Here is a 21,027-nt window from a genome sequence, read left to right on the forward strand (position 1 = left end):
AGTCTAGTGTCTTGGCGGTTCTGTTTCAACGGCATAACGGCATAATCTCCATATACCCAGAAATACAGATATCAACAAATACCAATCTAAACTCATAATTGATAACCAACTCAATCTGATATCAAATCTGTATAATCTCAATCAAATCAATTATGAAAATCATAACAATTTCATACGGTATATGTTCTTCGATCCGGTTTCGATTATACAATGTCTAATATCTCAACAACACCATATATAGATCAAATCATGATTCCTCAATACCATATTTTCAAACCATCTCAGAACATAATAAAACTTGCGTCCTTTTGAAGTTCTCGTCAATAGCAACACAGTACTGAAGTCGAATTAAAATTCAGACGGACGGATTTCTGGCAAATTGAATTCTAGCATGTGAAAAGGTTGGAAATTCTCCCTGGCCTCCGTTCTTTCTTTTCTGGATCTGAAGGAATGAAGAATGTTTCTATATATATATATCAATGCATGTTAAGGGCAACCGGCTTCATCTTTATGCAGCACGTCTCGCGCATATGCGCGACCTTCCTCGGCGCATATGCGCGAGACATTCTGTCTCGGCATGTGTCTTCTCGGCATCTCGCACATATGTGCGCCCTCTCCCGGCGCATATGCGCGAGGTTCTCTGCCAATCTGGCGCATATGCATGGGTCCTGTCGTGCATATGCGCGAGGTTCTCTGTATACCTTGCGCATATGCGCCCGGCTGGGTCGCGCATATGCGCGAGGCTCATTCCTCGCACATACTTCAATTCTTCTTTCGTTCTTCCCCGGTATGCTCCTTTCCGTCTATAATCACATCAATTATCAATAAATCATTTCCGATTACAATAATCAAAATCTTGGGCATTACATTTCTCCCCCCCTAAAATCTGATTTCGTCCCCGAAATCACAGGCAATCAAATCAGATACCAAATCAGATATAATAAGGAATGGAAAATAGAAGCTAAATAAGAAGACTCACATCAATGAAATAACTCCGGGAATTTCTGTCTCATATATTATTCAGTCTCCCACGTAGCTTCTTCAATGGTATGACGATTCCACTGAACTTTCACAAGCGGAATAGTCTTCGTTCTGAGTTGCTTTTCTTTACGATCGAGAATCCGAATTGGCTTTTCAAAATAACTCAGTGTCTCATCAAGTACGGCCTCGTCTGGCTGAATAATATGAGATGCATCAGGAAGATACTTCCGCAACATAGATACATGAAAGACATCATGTATTCCAGATAGAGAACGCGGTAAGGCGAATCTATAGGCACGATTTCCTATTTTTTCGAGAATCTCATAAGGACCGATATATCGTGGAGACAACTTCCATTTCTTTCCAAATCTGACAACGCCTCTGAAAGGAGAAATCTTCAAAAATACTCTGTCTCCTGCCTCAAATACCAACGGTCTACTTCGAACATTGGCATATTTGGCCTGTCTGTCTTGCGCTGTTCTCATTCTCTAACGAATCAATTTCACTTTCTCAGTCATATCTCTAATCATATCAGGTCCAATCTCAGGTACCTCAGATATATCATCCCAATACAGAGGGGTTCTGCACTTCTTGCCGTACAACGCTTCAAACGGTGCCATCTCTATACTCGTCTGATAGCTGTTGTTGTACGAAAACTCACAAAGTGGCAAAGATTCTTGCCAACTAGTGCCAAAATCTAGCACTACAGCTCTAAGCATATCCTCTAGTGTCTGGATAGCCTGCTCTGACTGTCCGTCGGTCTGAGGATGATATGCGGTACTCAGATGTAACTTCGTATCTAGAGCTTGCTTCAAACTGTGCCAAAAGTGCGAAGTAAACCAAGGATCACGGTCCGATACAATCGACTTAGGCACTCCGTGCAATCTAACCACTTCTCTGACATAGATCTCTGCCATCTGGTCATGTCGGTACGTCATCTTGTACGGAATAAAACATGCTGATTTGGTCAATCTATCAATCACAACCCAAATCGCATCGCAACCTCGGGAGAAACGCGGTAGCTTCGTAACGAAATCCGTAGAAGTGTGATCCCATTTCCATTCAGGAATAGACAAACTCTGTAATAGACCTCTTGGTTTCTTTCTTTCCGCTTTTTTATGTTGGCAATTCGGACACTTGGATACAAATTCAGCAATATCAACTTTCATCTGTTTCCACCAAAACTGTCTTTTCAAATCATTATACATCTTTCTGCCACCAGGATGAATACTGAATCGACTAATGTGCGCTTCTGACAATATCTGTCATTTCAAATCTGAAACATTCGGCACAACAAGACGATTATTCACATACAGTACACTATCACGTACCTTATACTCTGATCGATGCCCTGCTTTGACCATTGATATCGAGTTCTGAACATTCTGATCAACTTTCTGAGCTTCTTTAATTCTCAAAATCAACTCTGGTTCGGCTTGAATAGTATAGAGTCTCAACGGTCTACAATCTGTTTCAAATGCTAATCCAGACAAACAGCAATCTTCAATCAAATTTGAAACACCAATCATCGATAAGGATAAAGAACATAGCTTTCGACTCAGTGCATCAGCTGCTGCATTAGATTTCCGGATCAAAACCTTTCAATAAATCAAGCCATCTTCGTTGTCTCATATTCAATTCTGACTGTGAAAATAGATATTTCAGACTCTTGTGATCAGAATAAATCTCAAACTTCTCACCGTATAGATAGTATCGCCAAATCTTCAATGCCAATACGATGGCTGCCAATTCAAGATCATGAATTGGGTAGTGAGACTCATGTGGCTTCAATTGTCTCAAGTCATAGGCAATAACATGTCCTCGCTGCATCAAAACACAACTCAATCCTCTGTGAGAAGCATCGCAATAAACAACAAAATCACCAGTACCTAATGGAATAGTCAATACAGGAGCACTGGTCAATCTCTTTTTCAACTCCAGAAAACTGGATTCACACTCTTCAGACAAAAAAATGGGGCATTCTTCTGAGTCAACTGCGTAATAGGTTTAGCAATACTAGAAATTTTTTAATGAATCAACGGTAATGGCCTGCTAAACACATAAACTGCGTATCTCAGGCACAGATGTCGGTCTAGGCCAACTGATCACGGCCTGAACTTTGCTAGGATCAACAGAAATACCATCTCCCGATATAATATGACCCAGAAATACAACCTGTCTCAGCCAGAATTCACATTTCGATAGCTTTGCATATAATTTCTCTTTTCTCAGAATTCTTAATACAGTTCTCAGATGCTCAGCATGATCAATCATATTCTTCGAATAAATCAAATATCATCGATAAAAATAATCACAAAATCATCAAGATATCTCTTGAATACACGGTTCATCAAACCCATAAATACAGCTGGAGCATTCGTTAAACCAAATGGCATGACAATAAACTCATAATGGACATACCTGGTTCTGAAAGCTGTCTTCGAAATATCAGAATCTCTGACTCTCATCTGATGATACCCAGATCTCAAATCGATCTTGGAATATACAGAAGAACCCTGCAAACTGATCAAATAAATCATCGATACGAGGCAAAGGGTATTTATTCTTTACCGTAGCCTTGTTCAGTTGCCGGTAGTCAATGCAGAGTCTCATTGAACCGTCCTTCTTTCTCACAAACAGTACTGGAGCACCCCAGGGCGAAACAATCAGTTTGATGTAACCCTTGGCCAGTAAATCTTCCAACTGCTCTTTCAATTCTTTTAACTCAATCGGTGCCATTCTGTACGGAGCTCTAGAAATCAGAACTGTACCTGGTACCAATTCAATGCTGAAGTCTATCTCTCGAATCGGAGGCAAACCCGGAATTTCATCTGGGAAGACATCCACAAACTCACATACCACTGGCAAATAAGCCAATGATGGGCTCGATTTCAGTACGTCAACTGAATACACAAGGAATCCTTCCGCTCCTTTCTGTAATAATCGAGTCATAGATAACGCAGATATCAAAGGAATTCTAGATCTAGAACAGCTGATGATTGTCTATCAGTCTGAGCTGCTGATCCAGATGACTCTACTCCCTGGGATCTCTGGGAACCTCTCTGTGGACACACTCTAGCAAAATGTCCTTGCAACTACCAGATACTCCTTGGCATTGCTCTGTGGGATGTCTCCCTCCGCAAGTTCTGCAATAAGCTCCTGTGTAACTCTGGCTCTGTCGTGAACCACTGGAGCAGGATGAACTGCTCCCTGACTTCTTGAATTGTTTTCCTCGAGTTTTCAAGAAATCTTTCTTCCCACCACTGCTACTGCCACTCTCAAATCTGGGAAGGAGGTTGTTGGGATGGAGTCGAAGTTTGTTGCTGTCTCGGTACTGGAGGAACATACGAAGCTCCTTTCTGTCTCATCAAACCTGCTTCAGCTCCTTTAGCTCTGTTCAGGGCATCAACAAAATTATTTGGTCGCCCGGTGTTCACCAATGTAAAGATCTCAGGATTCAGCCCATTGATAAACTGATCAGCAAGAGCTTCGTCATTCTCAGCAACGTGTGGAGCAAAACGTAACAAAGTAGAGAGCTTGGCCACATACTCTTTAATATTCAACTGACCCTGTCTTAAATTGGCAAACTCTGCCCCTTTGTCTTTTCTGTATGATACTGAGAAAAATATTTGATAGAATTCAGTCTTAAAGATTTTCAAAGTAATCACTGTACCTCGTAGTTCCAAACCCCTCTTAATCGTGATCCACCAGTTCTTTGCAACATCATGCAATTGGTGCCCAATCAGTCTGACTCTGCTCTCATCAGTGTAATCCAATGAATCAAACAACATTTCTATGTCATCTAACCAACTCTCACAGTCAACTGAAGTCTCCGTTCCTTTCAGGGATGGCGATTTGAACGACTGAAACCTCTTCAGTAACGTTTCCATCGGAATTGCTGTGACATCCATCGGATTGGCTGAGGTACTGCCCTGTTCTGGGATTCTTCTAGGAGGCATATCTGATTATCATAAGGATTAGTAACCAAATACAACAAACCTGTTTCAGTCCTCCTCTGATCATCTTACTGCTGATCAAGAATCGGTTCTGATTCATTCTTAACAACACATGTTTTCAAACAAATCAGATAATCAGGTAAACATGCATTCAAAGAATTAAAACATACAAGCATAGCAAAAGCAGGAAAGAAAACTCAATCTACCCCGCTCACTAGCTTCTATCTCAGTCTATGTAACCTACGGCTCTGATACCACCTGCTGTGGGGACCCGAACCTAATTCGTCTTCTTAATCATTATTAGGATCAATTAGTTAATCTGGGTCTAAAATTTTTTTTCAAAATACAAGAGTGCGCAACATATGAAATAAATCTTATTTCATTTACAAGAACAATATCCCGATCTAAAGTACAAGTCTTGTACAAAAGTAAATCATAACAAACTACTGTTTATTCACTACATGTCAGGTGATGAAACAAATCTACTTCTAAGTCTGGATCTCAACGCTAATCTCGAATATCTCATCCTCTTCGCGACCCTGATCCTGTCCCACCTGTTGTCATGCACACATCGAAACACAACAACATCCGGATAACTCCGGTGAAAAATACATCACAGTATAAACAATGTATACATGCAATCATATGAACAAATATAAAAGCATGAAACAGATATCAATAACATGTATCAAAATCTGAAAGACATGAATCGATATAAAGCTATAAATAACTCTGGACTCATCTTCTCAGACTCGACTCATCTCTAATCTAGGGATCCCGATCTAACTCACACTTTGGTATTCTGTATCGAATTTCCACGATAGAAGTCGATCTACTCCTAAGCAATATCGATACACCAAAAGTCTAGTGTCTTGGCGGTTCTGCCGAAGACTTGGCGGCTCTGCCAATGACTAGGCGCATCTGCCTAAGACTCTAACTCATGCTTTGCTATAACTCAATAGACTAAGCATATCAATCTCATGAATTGCAAATATCAATGCAATAAAGTAAATATGTGGTTTTTGGGAAACTCAAGTCAAATCAAACTCGAGTCATATCTTCCCAGTTGAACATTGATTTATACCTTTTTTTTCTCGGTCTGACGAAGTCGAGCTCTCGAATTCGAATCTGTCAATACTCAATCTGGCAATGACAATATCGAGTAGTATAATATCAATATACAACTCAAATCAATACTGGATATAATCAGAACTCAATCAAATTCTGTCTCAACGGCATAACGGCATAATCTCCATATACCCAGAAATACAGATATCAAAAAATACCAATCTCAACTCATAATCGATAACCAACTCAATCTGATATCAAATCTGCATAAACTCGATCAACTCAATTCTGAAAATCATAATAATTTCATACGGTATCCGTTCTTCGATCCGGTTTCGATTATACAATGTCTAATATCTCAAGAACACTATATATAGATCAAATCATGATTCTTTCAATACCATATTTTCAAACCATATCAGAACATAATAAAACTTGCGTCCTTTTGAAGTTCTCGTCGATAGCAACACGGTACTAAAGTCGGATTAAAATTCAGACAGACGGATTTCTCGCAAATTGAATTCTAGTATGTGAAAAGGTTGGAAATTCTCCATGGCCTCGCGCGAGGTTCTCTGCCAATCTCCTGCATATGCGCGGGTCCTGTCGCACATGCCTACCTCGCGCATATTCATTCCTCGCACATACTTCAATTCTTCTTTCGTTATTCCCCTGTCTGATCCTTTCCGTCTATAATCACATCAATTATCAATAAATCATTTTCGATTACAATAATCAAAATCTCGGGCATTACACCATAAACAACTCGTTTTGTAGAGGCCTAAAAATCCTTACTTGAAAATTTGCGGAAAATTTAAAATTTATCTTTTGAATAATTAAAATTGCCTCATTCATAACTGAACTGATAAATAACGTTTGATGTTCAAAGTGGCAGCGGAAGAAATTAACATTTTCGAAATAACAGTAAAAAGTTTATCCAACGATAATTAAAATATTTGAGCCATCAAATAATAATAAATGCTGAACTGAGGTCCTCGGGTCCTACTACTGCCGACTCGAGCCTGCACACTGGTCCCCGCCCTCGGTCCCGACATCATCAGCACCTACAACAATCAAGTCTAGTGAGTCTAAAGACTCAACATGCATATATCGTAAATAGCGAGTAAATAAATAAATAATAAGCTTGCATGCAAGTGAAAATATCATGTCATGAGGCATAACGAAAAAATGTCGTGTCATGATTAATTATAATACGTGCATAACTGAACTGAAAATCATAGAGAAAAATGTTTGCTCCTTGGAGCCCTGTACTGAAATAGCCTCTAATAATTTTCTGGTGAGATTATGGTCTACGCATGTGGTCCCTGAGCTGAACTGACCGGTAACTGACGACTGGGCCTGTAACTGGCGACAGGACTTAGTAATGTACGTCTGATCAGACCACTGCCACAGTACTGGGTGAAACAACTGAACTGACCGATAACTGGCGACCGGGCCTGTAACTGGCGACATGACTTAGTAATGCTCTCATAACCGGTAACTGACGACCGGACCGGTAACTGGCGCCCGGATTTAATCATGATAGTAAAGTGACCACAAGCCATATCGCATAAATCTCAAAATTTGTATTTTTGCACGTAATATAATTAAATAACTGAATTAAATATCCTGTAACAATTTTACTGAATGGATTGGATCGCTCCCAGGCTCGCTGCAACCTAAATATGCCATGAATAATATGCAATAGTTTTATGGGACCAAACTATGCAATAATCTTCAAAAATGTGACAATTACGCCTACCGACTTCGTATTTAATCACGACTCCGAACCAACCCGAACCAACACTGAATCATCATGTAGTCATGATTAAAATATGCCTAAAAAGATAAAATAATGCTCCTAAAATGGTGAGGGCCGAAATCTAGGTGAATGGAGGCCAAAACATGAAACGCTCTTTCGAGAGTCATTTTGGCACATCGCACCGTATATTCTTGTACGTCCTCAAAAATGATCCGAATGATGAACGGACAAAAACATGACCTTCCCAACTCAATGAGGCACTGTCCAGTCCAAGGCCATAGGCTAAAAGCCAACCGAGAACTCGAACGAGCCACCGAACCAACACAGCAAGTTGCTGTCCAAAAATAAAGCAACTGTGCTTGGTTTGCTTGCGTCGTTTGCGAGGCTCATGGCCATTGGGGCTTGAACCACCGACAAAAATCTCTTACCAACATCCCAAGGAATGATTTGAACCATGGCTAAGGGCCCTAGGCCAGCCACAATTTGAACCACACCAGCAAACAACCGAACGTTCCAACCGAAAACAAATTCTGCACGTAGGATGCATTGCTTTTGTTTGGATTTCACTAATCGTTCCAATGGCCATTTGATTGACCATGACACGATCTAGACATCTAGGGTCATGGTATGAACCGTGGCTACAGGCCATAGGACAACCAAGATCCACACCAAATCACCAAAACCGAACCACACATGCTGCACAAAGGGAGAAGCCGAAGGGGGTGCTGGGCTGTTCTAGCGTTTTAATTAAAACCGATTCACCATGGACCAAGCCACCAAAAGGGCGATTTAGTCACATCATAGACATGCTAGGGAAGTGATCTAACCATGGCTATAGGCCCTTAGGGCAGCCAAGATCAGATCATTTCCCCTTGACAGCAAAAACCGAATTTTTGAAGCACAAAATGGCACCGATGGAAAGCTGCTGTCATTTTCGGATTTCATCATGCATGGGGTTTGTTTGAATGGACCAACGTTGTCCTAATGCCTCCTAATACATGTCTAGATGTCGCCTTGGGAGCCTGGAGTCGAGCAAACCACCTGAATATACAAAAACAAGCAAAACCGTGAAGGCACAAGAGGGACCGAAAATCTGCATGTTTAATTTTCTGAAAATTGTTGGTATATTTCGGTTTTAGCATGAAAGTGTTGATCATGAAATGTAAAAATAATGATAATAGGACTTGATTGAAGAGTCAAGGAAGAATACATGCATGCCTGGTTTCGTTTTGAAAGAAAAACGAAAGAACGAAACGAGACGGCGCGGAGGAGGTGGAGCGCTTTCTTGCTCTCGATTTCTCTCTAGTTTCCCCTAGTGTTAGCCACGATTTTTCTCTCCAAAACACTCTGAATTTCGAGACTAAGGGAGGGGATATGATGGTTAGGGGAGTGAGGGAGATGGGTGCAAAATATAGGGAAAGAATCAAGACCAAGTCTACCTCTCATTCAAAATTTGAATTGGTTTGATCAAATCTTTTTTTTTGGGGGTATCTAAGATAATTAGACTAGGATATTGCTTATTAATAAACTAATTAAATTTGATCAATCATTAAAAAGATTATCATGCTAAAAAATGACAAAAAATGGGTCAAAGGTGAGTTGGCATATAATTGCTTATTCCACTAAGGAGTGGCCAAAAATTCTCACAAATAAATGGAGGGGAATTCTTTTCTAACTAGTAAATTTATAACCCTTAAAAGCCTAAATTATCTTTTAATTAATTTAGTGAATTAATCCTTTAATTATTGGAACTTAAGTGAACTTATTTCCTACTCACCTCAAGTAAATAAATTAAATCCTCAAACCTCCTTTTTAACTTAAATGAACTTACTTGCTAGCTAAAATAAATTCCGGAACTGATTTCTGAATCTTAAATTTTATCTCAAAACTCCAACTCCAGTCCGGCCTCACTGAAAATAACTGAAATGATAAAAATTAAACCACTGCATAAAATAATTAAATTTAAATACTCATGCAATAAAATCATTTTAATTTAAAATACTAGAATTATACATGACTTATACGTAGTCTAAGTTACGGGTTCTACAATCCTTCCCCACTTAAAAGAGATTTCGTCCTCGAAATTAAAACTCACCGAATAACTCGGGGTAACGATCTCTCATCTTCGGCTCAGACTCCCATGTAGCTTCCTCCTCTGAATGATTGAGCCATCTGACTTTGACTCGCCTAACCAGCTTGTTCCGAAGCTTCTTCTCCTGCCTGTCTAGGATCTGCACTGGCCTCTCCTCATAAGATAGGTTCGGAGTAAGCTGCAATAGCTCGAAGTTCAAGACATGCGAAGGATTCGCCATATACTTCCTCAGCATAGAGAGGTGAAAGACATTGTGTACTCTGGCCAGATTCGGCGGAAGAGCCACACGATAAGCTAGCGTCCCAACTCTGTCGAGGATCTCGAATGGTCCAATAAATCTCGGACTGAGCTTCCCTATCTTCCCATATCGCATGACACCCTTCATAGGTGCCACTTTCACAAAGACATGGTCGCCGACAACGAACTCTAAATCTCTCCTCCTCTGATCTGCATAGCTCTTCTGTCGACTCTGAGCAGTCCTCATTCTATCACGGATCCGGGCTACTACGTTGACAGTCTGCTGAATAATCTCTGGACCCAACGCTGCTCTCTCTCCTACTTCATCCCAGTGAACAGGAGATCTGCACTTGCGACCATACAAAGCTTCATACGGAGCCATTCCTATCGACGACCGAAAGGTGTTGTTATAGGTGAACTCTACCAATGATAAGTTCGACTCCCAACTCCCAGAGAAATCAATGACGCAAGCACGGAGAAGACCCTTTAAAATCTGAATGACTCGCTCTGACTGCCCATCTGTCTGCGGATAGAAAGCTGTGCTAAACAGCAACTTCGTCCCCATAGTCGAATGCAAGCTCTTCCAAAACGAGGAAGTGAATCTGAGATCTCTGTCAGATACGATAGAAACTGGAATACCATGGAGTCGGACTATCTCCCGAATATACAAATCCGCATACTGAACCATGGTGAAAGTCGTCTTAATAGGCAAGAAGTGCGCTGATTTGGTAAGACGATCTACAATCACCCAGATAGCATTCGATCCTCTGGCTGACCTCGGCAATCCGGTCACAAAGTCCATGGTAACATTCTCCCACTTCCACTCGGGAATAGGAAGAGGCTTGAGCAACCCTGCTGGTCTCTGATGCTCGGCCTTCACTAACTGACAGGTCAGACACTCGGATACAAATCGTCTGATGTCCTTCTTCATACCAGGCCACCAATACAATAGCTGCAGATCTTTGTACATCTTCGTACTCCCTGGATGAATAGAGTACGGCGACATATGGGCTTCTGATAAGATATCTGCTCGGATAGAATCACTGCTAGGAACCCATATCCTGTCTCGGTATCTCACAATACCATCACTGACTGAATACAAGAGACTGCCCTTGGCCTCATCTCTCTGCTTCCACTTGGCCAACTTCTCATCTGATGACTGACCACTGTGAATACGGTCCAAAAGGGAAGACTGAATGGTCAAGGTAGAAAGACGGGGAACTGTACCTTGAGGATAAGTCTCGAGATCAAACCTCTGCATCTCAAACTGAAGAGGTCTCGAAACTTTCAAATGGGTCATCGCTGCAACTTTCCTGCTCAGTGCATCCGCAACTACATTAGCTTTACCCGGGTGGTAGCTAATGTCACAATCATAATCCTTCACCAGCTCCAACCAACGCCTCTGACGCATGTTCAGTTCCTTCTGCGTAAAGAAATACTTGAGGCTCTTGTGGTCGGTAAAGATCTGGCACTTCTCTCCATATAGATAATGCCTCCAAATCTTCAAGGCAAAAACTACCGCGGCCAACTCTAGATCATGGGTGGGGTAGTTCTTCTCATGAGTCTTCAACTGTATAGAAGCATAAGCTATTACCTTCCCATGCTGCATCAATACGGCGCCAAGACTGAGCTTCGAAGCATCGGTATACAGTACAAACTCACCGGACCCTGACGGCACGGCCAAAACTGGTGCTGAGATAAGAGCTTGCTTCAAAGTATCGAAGCTCTTCTGACACTCCTCGCTCCAAACAAATTTCACATTCTTCTTGGTCAGTGCTGTGAGTGGAACTGCAATCGAGGAGAATCCCTTGATGAACTTCCGATAATATCCTGCTAAGCCAAGAAAACTGCGGATCTCTAATGCATTATGCGGCACAACCCAATCTCTGACTGCTGCAACTTTCGTGGGGTCTACCTCAATGCCACTGCTGGAAACAATGTGGCCTAAGAACGCCACCTTCTCTAACCAGAATTCGCATTTACTGAACTTTGCGAATAATTTGTGCTTCTGCAATGTCTGCAACACTGTGGTCAGATGACTGCTGTGATCCTCCCGATTCTTGGAGTAGACGAGAATGTCGTCTATGAACACTATCACAAACTGGTCGAGGTACGCCTGAAATACGCGATTCATGAGATCCATGAAGATCGCTGGCGCATTGGTCAAACCGAACGACATCACGAGGAACTCGTAGTGGCCATAACGAGTCCTGAAAGCTGTCTTTGAAACATCAGCATCTCTCACCCTCAACTGGTGATAATCGGAACGCAGATCTATCTTGGAGAAAATCGAAGCTCCCTACAACTGGTCAAACAGATCCTCAATCCTCGGAAGTGGGTATTTATTCTTCACTGTAACCCTGTTCAACTCCCGATAGTCAATACAAAGTCTCATAGAGCCATCTTTGTTCTTAACAAACAAGACTGGTGCGCCCCAAGGTGAGAAAATAGGGCGAATGAACTCCTTGTCAAGAAGTTCCTGAATCTGCTTCTTAAGCTCTGCCATCTCTGTCGGTGCAAGTCGGTACGGTGCTTTGGAGATCGGAACCGTACCTGGCATAAGCTCGATAGAAAACTCCACCTCCCTCTCAGGTGGCATACCAGAGACGTCCTCAGGAAAAACGTCTAAGAAGTCTCCAACAATCGGAACATCTGAGGCTGACTGACTGGGCGCCCCGGGGACAGATACAAAGGTCGCTAGAAACGCCCGACACCCTCTATGCATGAGCTTCCTAGCCTGAACATATGGAATAATGCGCGATAAAGAAAAGTACCTGTCTGGCTCAAATAAGAACTGTGTCATTCCAGGCGGTCGGACTAGAACAGATCTCCGCTGGAATTCAATCAAAACTCTGTTCCGCAGTAGCCAATCCATCCCTAGAATAATGTCAAACTCTGGCATCGGCAGTACGATAAGATCCGCATAAACAAAGTTGCCATGGAGCTCAAGATCTATGTCTCGGATCACATTGGTGGCTGCCATCTCCTCGCCAGACGGCAGTACTACGGAATAGGCTATATCTAGCCCAATGGTCTTAACTTTGAGGAAATTAGCAAAGACCTCTGAAATGAATGAGTGAGTAGCCCCTGAATCTATCAAGGCCTTAGTAGCTGAGCCAGCTATGAAAATTCTCCCTGAAAGTTCGGAACACTAAGCGGAACCCAATAATCACGAGAGTTAAGCTTATAGAAATGCAAAGGTCACAGTTCTTCTAACTAAATCCCGGAAATAAATACTGAGTAGAGCATGCAATCCTATCGGAAAACTAAGCTCAAAATCTAAATCCCGTTTCCCAAAACATTAAATCTCAAATGTAAACTTAAAGCTGCAAAGTACCTGTCATCAACATAGTATCGGGGTTCGTCTCCGTCGCATGGAGAGCAAACACTCTGCCCTGGGTAGGCAGGTTCTTCTGAGGGCGATACGGCAGCGTGTGGCCTGGGCTACCACACTTGTAACACTTCCCTGAGCCAAACATACATACTCCGGCATGGCGGCGTGAGCATTTAGGGCAAGCCGGATGCTCAAAGGTCCTCGGAATGGCACGTCCCTGCTGCTGCTGCTGAGGTCCTCCTCTGTTTCTGGGTGGGCCGTGATACGGCCTCTTGTTCTGATGCTGATGCTGCTGAGGAAGAGGGCGGTGTGGCACCGGGATTGGGCGCTTGCCCTGATGGTCTCTCTCGATGTCCCGCTGATCCTGCTCTGCGGCTAAGGCTTTGGAGACAGCGAGCTCATAAGAAGTAGGGTCAGACACCCTAACATCACGGCGCAAGATCGGCCGTCGACCCACCAAGAAATGCATCAACTTAGCTCTGGCATCATTCGCGATCAGGGGCACAAAATGGCAACCCCTCTCAAACTTACGGATGAACTCCGTAACAGTCGAATCTCCCTGTCTCAGGCTCATGAACTAGTGGTCAACCTGGTGCGCACCTCCTCTGTAAAATATTTGGAGTAGAATACCTCCGTGAAGCGTGCCCAAGACAGCGTAGCCAAGTTAAGGGCTACTGAAGCTCCTTCCCACCATAAGCGGGCATCTCCTCCGAACAGATAAGAGGCACAACGAACTCGATCTGCATCTCCAAGCTCCATAAAATCGAAGATAACCTCGAGGGACTTGATCCAGCCCTCAGCAATCATGGGGTCAGACGTCCCAGAAAACTCCTTCGGACGCATCTTCATGAATCTTTCGTAGACCGCTTCGGGCCCTGTCGGCCTGGTTGCCACAGCATGGTTCCCCGCAAACTGTGCGAAGAACTACGTCATCCCAGCTAGCTTCTGGGCATTCATGTCCGGTGGAGGCGGTGGTGGAGGTGGTAGGTCTCTCTCCTGTCTCTGCTCCTCCCTGTCCTCTCGACGAGGCTCCTCATCTCTATTGCGCTCGAGGATGCGCCTAGGGGGCATACTGTCCATACATAACCCATATGTAACTAACATGCATAATTCCATCATTAATTTAAATTTAAATACTGAGCAATAAAATCTGGGCGAAAAAAATATCTCATGAAATCATGCTGTTGAAAATAATTCATGCTTTAAAGGAAATGCGTAAATGTAAAACTTACAGACCGAAGATGTGACTTCATGAGCTTCTCGAGATTAGTAGTAGTACAACCCTAAACAGAACCATTGCTCTGACACCAACTGTAGAGGCCTAAAAATCCTTACTTGAAAATTTGCCGAAAATTTAAAATTTTTCTTTTGAATAATTAAATTGCCTCATTCATAACTGAACTGATAAATAACGTTTGATGTTCAAAGTGGCAGCGGAAGAAATTAACATTTTCGAAATAACAGTAAAAAGTTTATCCAACGATAATTAAAATGTTTGAGCCATCAAATAATAATAAATGCTGAACTGAGGTCCTCGGGTCCTAACTACTGCCGACTCGAGCCTGCTCACTGGTCCCCGCCCTCGGTCCCGACATCATCAGCACCTACAACAATCAAGTCTAGTGAGTCTAAAGACTCAACATGCATATATCGTAAATAGCGAGTAAATAAATAAATAATAAGCTTGCATGCAAGTGAAAATATCATGTCATGAGGCATAACGTAAAAATGTCGTGTCATGATTAATTATAATACGTGCATAACTGAACTGAAAATCATAGTGAAAAATGTTTGCTCCTTGGAGCCCTGTACTGAAATAGCCTCTAATAATTTTCTGGTGAGATTATGGTCTACGCATGTGGTCCCTGAGCTGAACTGACCGGTAACTGGCGACCGGGCCTGTAACTGGCGACAGGACTTAGTAATGTACGTCTGATCAGACCACTGCCACAGTACTGGGTGAAACAACTGAACTGACCGGTAACTGACGACCGGGCCTGTAACTGGCGACAGGACTTAGTAATGCTCTCATAACCGGTAACTGACGACCGGACCGGTAACTGGCGACCGGATTTAATCATGATAGTAAAGTGACCACAAGCCATATCGCATGAATCTCAAAATTTGTATTTCTGCACGTAATATAATTAAATAACTGAATTAAATATCCTGTAACAATTTTACTGAATGGATTGGATCGCTCCCAGGCTCGCTGCAACCTAAATATGCCATGAAAAATATGCAATAGTTTTATGGGACCAAACTATGCAATAATCTTCAAAAATGTGACAATTACGCCTACCGACTTCGTATTTAATCACGACTCCGAACCAACCCGAACCAACAATGAATCATCATGTAGTCATGATTAAAATACTGCCTAAAATGATAAAATAATGCTCTTAAAATGGTGAGGGCCGAAATCTAGGTGAATGGAGGCCAAAACATGAAACGCTCTTTCGAGAGTCAATTTGGCACATCGCACCGTATATTCTCGTACGTCCTAAAAAATGATCTGAATGACGAACGGCCAAAAAAATGACCTTCCCAACTCAATGAGGCACTGTCCAGTCCAAGGCCATAGGCTAAAAGCCAACCGAGAACTCGAACGAGTTACCGAACCAACACAGCAAGTTGCTGTCCAAAAATACAGCAACTGTGCTTGGTTTGCTTGCGTCGTTTGCAAGGCTAATGGCCATTGGGGCTTGAACCACCAACCAAAACCTCTTACTAATATCCCAAGGAATGATTTGAACCATGGCTAAGGGCCCTAGTACTATCCACAATTCGAACCACACCAGCAAACAACCGAACGTTCCAACCGAGAACAAATTCTGCACGTAGGATGCATTGCTTTTGTTTGGATGTCACTAATCGTTCCAATGGCCATTTGATTGACCATGACACGATCTAGACATCTAGGGGCATGGTATGAACCGTGGCTACAGGCCATAGGCCAACCAAGATCCACACCAAACCACCAAAACCGAACCACACATGCTGCACAAAGGGAGAAGCCGAAGGGGGTGCTGGGCTGTTCTAGCATTTTAATTATAAACCGATTCACAATGGACCAAGCCACCAAAAGGGCAACTTATTCAAGTCATAGACATGCTAGGGAAGTGATCTAACCATGGCTATAGGCCCTTAGGGCAGCCAAGATCAGATCCTTTCCCCTTGACAGCAAAAACCGAATTTTTGAAGCACAAAATGGCACCGATGGAAAGCTGCTGTCATTTTCAGATTTCATCATGCATGGGGTTTGTTTGAATGGACCAATGTGGTCCTAATGCCTCCTAATACATGTCTAGATGTCGCCTTGGGAGCCTGGAGTCGAGCCAACCACCTGAATATACAAAAACAAGCAAAACCGTGAAGGCACAAGAGGGACCGAAAATCTGCATGTTTAATTTTCTGAAAATTTTTGGTATATTTCGGTTTTAGCATGAAAGTGATGATCATGAAATGTAAAAATAATGATAATAGGACTTGATTGAAGAGTCAAGGAAGAATATATGCATGCCTGGTTTCGTTTTGAAAGAAAAACGAATGAACGAAACGAGACGGCGCGGAGGAGGTGGAGCGCTTTCTTGTCTACCTTTCTTGCTCTCGATTTCTCTCTAGTTTCCCCTAGTGTTAGCCACGATTTTTCTCTCCAAAAAACTCTGAATTTCGAGACTAAGGGAGGGGATATGATGGTTAGGGGAGTGAGGGAGATGGGTGCAAAATATAGGGAAAGAATCAAGACCAAGTCTACCTCTCATTCAAAATTTGAATTGGTTTGATCAAGTCTTTTTTTTTTTTTTTGGGGGGCAGCATGGCCGATTATCTAAGATAATTAGACTAGGATATTGCTTATTAATAAACTAATTAAATTTGATCAATCATTAAAAAGATTATCATGCTAAAAAAATGACAAAGAATGGGTCAAAGGTGAGTTGGCATATAATTACTTATTCCACTAAGGAGTGGCCGAAAATTCTCACAAATAAATGGAGGGGAATTCTTTTCTAACTAGTAAATTTATAACCCTTAAAAGCCTCACTAATCCTTTAATTAATTTAGTGAATTAATCCTTTAATTATTGGAACTTAAGTGAATTTATTTCCTACTCACCTCAAGTAAATAAATTAAATCCTCAAACCTCCTTTTTAACTTAAATGAACTTACTTGCTAGCTAAAATAAATTCCGGAACTGATTTCTGAATCTTAAATTTTATCTCAAAACTCCAACTCCAGTCCGGCCTCACTGAAAATAACTGAAATGATAAAAATTAAACCACTGCATAAAATAATTAAATTTAAATACTCATGCAATAAAATCATTTTAATTTAAAATACTAGAACTATGCATGGCTTATACGTAGTCTAAGTTACGGGTTCTGCACGTTTCCCCTCAAACAACACACGACTTTTGAAAGGGAAAGCATCGGTTTTCTTGAGGAAAATTTCGCCAAGGTTTCTCGTCGTCGTTCTTCGCATCGTCAACATATTTTCGTGCGTAATATATGCAAAGGCACGCCATAATTTTTTCTTTTCTCATCTATCACACCCTAATATGTATTTGATTATTGTTTGCATGAAAAGCATGTTTCCCTTTTTTAATTTCGTTTTTATGCATAACCATGGGATTATTGTGTGATTTGTTTTCCTAAAGATTGAGTTATGTTACTTGAAGCGGCTGCCATGATTAATGATCAAGATTGGTTGTTTATATACAAGTTTAAGGGTCTTAGGATACACGGTTATAGGCTTCACACGCTAGGAAACCAGTTGGAACGATTTTCTCATGACTTGAAGGGGTTCGGTTGTGAGGTTTAACCATGCATGGCTCTCTCAGGGCTCGACCAGGGCAAGGTTGGGACGTCGGTTGGGAAGGAGTCCTAGCAAGCTAGGACTCTTCTCGAGCCTTAGCGCGAGGGTGTAGCTGTGCGCGATGGGTTGTGGCTCGGCCAGGGTGGCTAGGGCTGGTCTAGGCTAGGTCACAGAGAGGTCCAGGTTGGTCCAGAGGGTGAGGACTTGGGTAGTGGCCTGGGCGAGGAGTCCTAGTGGGGTTAGGAGTCTTGGGCGTATGTATGAGAGGCTCGCACAGGTCCTTGTCTTCGGGCAGGGGTTGCAGCGGGCTAGGGGCTGGTTCATGGGGTCACGTCTAGTTAGTAGGGTCCATAGGTGGCCTGGGAAGGGGCTGGCTCGGGGTGGCTCGAGGGAAAATGGAGAGGGCTCAAGTGTTTGATTTATTGTTCGATTTTTTGGATTTCATGGTTAGGGCTGGAACCGTGGGTCTAGGGGGTGGTCCATGGGTCACAAGGGTAGAATAGGCAATAAAAAGTATATGTTTAAAATTTGGGAATTTATATTAAATTTTGGATTAATTCGGGAATTAAGCGCTCCGTGAATTAATAATTAAAGAATAATTGAAAAGCCTCCAATTTAAGCTATATAAAAATATCAGAAAATTTATTTAAACTTAAATAATTATTTGGGATGGTCTAGAATCAGCGGAAATAAGAAAAAGTCAAAATCGTGAAATTTTACGTCTATGGTTAAAATAGTCATTTTACACATAGAAAATACTAAACGTCATGGCAGTGCTCTGAATCCTGTTTTATATGTTAAAATGATTATTTTAAATGTTTATGAAATTTTATGATGAAATGTTAACGTTACAAGATATGTTGCATGCTTATTTTAAAAGAAAAAAGATCATTATATGCATGAATTTTATAAAGCGATGAAAATATAAAAAGTTGAAGGAAGTGAAGTAATTGTGACTAATACGAATACGATGATATATGAATACGTAAGGCCAAGGCTCAGTTGACGGGTGAGAGTGTCGCTGATGTCCCCGTCGTCCAGTACTGTGGTTACATGTAGATGGATCCATCGACCATTAATACGAATACGAAAGTCACAATTAACGATCTGAATTCAAAGAAAAGGTATACATATACGTTTTTGATGAATATGAATATGTTTATGATGATATGAAAATGTTTAAGTTTATGCATGATTATGAATTGTTATTTTAAGTAAAATTATTTTCACTATTGCATGTGATCTATATACGTATTATTTGCTATTAAGAATATGGTGTGTTGAGTCTTTAAACTCACTAGGTCTGATCAATGTAGGTGAGTATGATATTGATGGTAGTGGAGGTCTTGATTGTTGATCTAACTAGACTAAAGGTGCACATGACCCGAGAACCAGCGGTATTTTTTTTGCACTTATGATTTAAAAGTTTATGTTAAGGATTTTTACGACTATTATTATGATTTTGAGTGATTTTTGAGAGGTTGTTAGTTTTAGCTTTATTGCTAAGTTAGGATTTGTAAATGTATGGCGATTTTATGTTTTTGAACTATTTCCTTTGAATTTTCGAATATAGTTGGTTGTTTATTTAAAAAATGGTGCAAGTTATATTTTAAAAATGTATAAGTATATTTTAAATTCGGCCGATTCATGAAAAAAAAAATAAATTTTCTAGTACTTCTTAAAAAAACGAGTAGTGGACGTTTAAGTTGGTATCAGAGCAATGTTCCTGCTTAGGGTTGTGCCACTGTCAATGCCGGGAAGCTCAGTCGTCAAGCCTCAAATTTTAAGTTTATATGCTTTATATGATCTTTATGATGATACCTGCATGATTAAATGAAATATATGTTTATGTTACATGTTTAATAGCTCTATGAGAATGTATGTTTTAAATGCTTAAAAATTGCTAAAATGGATTAGTATATGCTGCATGATTAGAAAACATAGATTTAAATACATGTTTGTTACGTTAGAATTTGGAAAACGTCCAGATATAATAACTCCTATATGCGCACCTATTGCCAATGGGCAAGCCTAGAATGTTGAGGATCGTCATGTTAATGCACCTCTACCTTCTAATGGGGATGCTTCTACGCGTGCACTGGAGGGCAAGGCTCATTTCTTTCAGCAACAGTTTCAGCAGGCTCCTAGGACAAAACACGACATTTATGATCTGTTCCAGAGGCTAGGTTCGAAGGAATTTTCTGGCACCACCGACCCATTTGCTGCTAAAGCTTGGATTCGAGCACTTGAGGTGCACTATCTCTATTTGGATATAGGGGAAGCTGATCGCGTGATGTGTGCTACTTATATGTTTAGGGATTATGCTTTTTATCGTGGAAAGGAGTCGAGCATGGTATTAATCTCGCTACACTTACCTGGGAGCAATTCAAGAATATATTCTATGAGAATTACTTCACTGCTGACGTCCGAGGACGATTCAAGAGGGAATTTATGACTCTCCTTCAGGGAGACACTAATGTCGCTGAGTTTGTGAGGAAGTTTGATAGGGGTTGTCACTTTGTACCCCTTATTGCTAGGGATGCTGCTGAGAAGATGATTCACTTTCTAGATGGTCTACGACCTACTATACGTCGTGACGACATGATGATTCGCCCTTAGATTATGCTGCTGCCACTGCCTATGCATTTCAAGCCGAGCAATCTTTGAAAGACATTGATTTTGAGATGCAACACAAAAGACAACAACACCAGCAGAATTCTCAGCCAAGTAAAAAGCCATACATGGGACCTCCCAGACCTCAAGGGCCACAAAAGCCCCAAGGTCA

Source organism: Primulina tabacum, chromosome 2 (genome assembly GCF_025594145.1).
Source record: "Primulina tabacum isolate GXHZ01 chromosome 2, ASM2559414v2, whole genome shotgun sequence".
NCBI classification, from domain to species: domain Eukaryota; kingdom Viridiplantae; phylum Streptophyta; class Magnoliopsida; order Lamiales; family Gesneriaceae; genus Primulina; species Primulina tabacum.